The following is a 1299-nucleotide window of genomic DNA, read 5'->3' as shown; positions in this document are numbered from 1 at the left end:
CCTAGTCATTGTCCAGCTCTCTGACGCATAGCAAGTGATTGCAAAGACCATGGCATGTAGTTAGATAACAGAGATATATTCTTAGTCTTTGAATATAGCATTTTGATTAAAAAAAATTAAAATTAGTGCAAAAACAGTCACCATCAACAAATTAACGGAAAACATTAGCAAGATTAGGGAAATCTACATAATTCTGTAAGAATTCTGCATGTCTCTCTATAATAGCAAAGTATGGCACCTAGTGGAACAGCTAGAATGATCCTTAGTTACTATTTAATAATATTTTCAGTCCACTTCCACAATATTGGAAAACCTAATAGTGTTTCAGAGAGTACCAGTGTTCGACCCTTGTAGATCTAAGGAAATGAATGATAATTCTATTGAAATTACTTTCTACATTTGGATTGAGGCCTGTGCCATTGTTTCAGACCTTTTTATCCCCTCCAAGACAAGCAAACGGCATTCTAGAAAGATTTATTTCATGGCTTGTTGCAGACAAGGATTCTTACATGTGCAAACAAACAGGATTTGGAAATCTCTGTTGACCTATTTAGGAAAGAGAATGGAAGACAAATGACGGGGAACCGAAGAGAATGCCTGGGAGAAAAACCCATGTTTGAAAATCTAAATTTGTCCCGATTCCAAATGAATGCATTGCCAACCATCTTCAGGGATAATTCGCATCAGCTGCTGAGAAAATGTGATTACAGCTTGTGTAATGATAGCTTTGATCAAATATCCATTGATCTAAAAATGTGCAATTTCACAAGGTAGGTGCTATTTCTAGTTATTTTTTGTGGAATTTGGAGAATTATATGCATATGAGTAATTTTTGTGTCAAAATAGATTAAAAAAATATTTGGTTGGTCGCCAAAGAATCTCAACACTATGGTAACATTAGTGCTTGTCTTTGCCCTTTCCTAAAATAGATATATCCTTTTAAAAACCTGTATTACTTTGAAATTTTTCTTTTGTTTTAATGAAGATATGGTGAAGAATTACCCTTTAGCAGCACAAAAGCAAGCCTGTAGTTAGATGAACCACTTTTTATTCCACTGCTTTTAAGGTTGCTCATATTTAAACCCTCTAGAATTAACCAGCATTGTTTTTTTTTTTACTTCTCTTCATTTTGTCTTCTTCTCCCACCTCTTCTTCTGTCTTTATCATCATCTCTCTTGCCATCCCTCCATTCCTTCCTACCTATGCCTCCATGTTCTCCAACTTCACAGCTAGGGGATTTTTGGAGACGTTATTTGAATTCATACAATGATGTGGTTGTTTAAGGTGTCACTGAGGTGA

Source organism: Elephantulus edwardii, unplaced genomic scaffold (genome assembly GCF_000299155.1).
Source record: "Elephantulus edwardii isolate Elephantulus edwardi_28Jun2011 unplaced genomic scaffold, EleEdw1.0 scaffold00011, whole genome shotgun sequence".
Taxonomy (NCBI): Eukaryota; Metazoa; Chordata; class Mammalia; order Macroscelidea; family Macroscelididae; genus Elephantulus; species Elephantulus edwardii.
Note: the sequence above shows the minus strand (reverse complement) of the source record.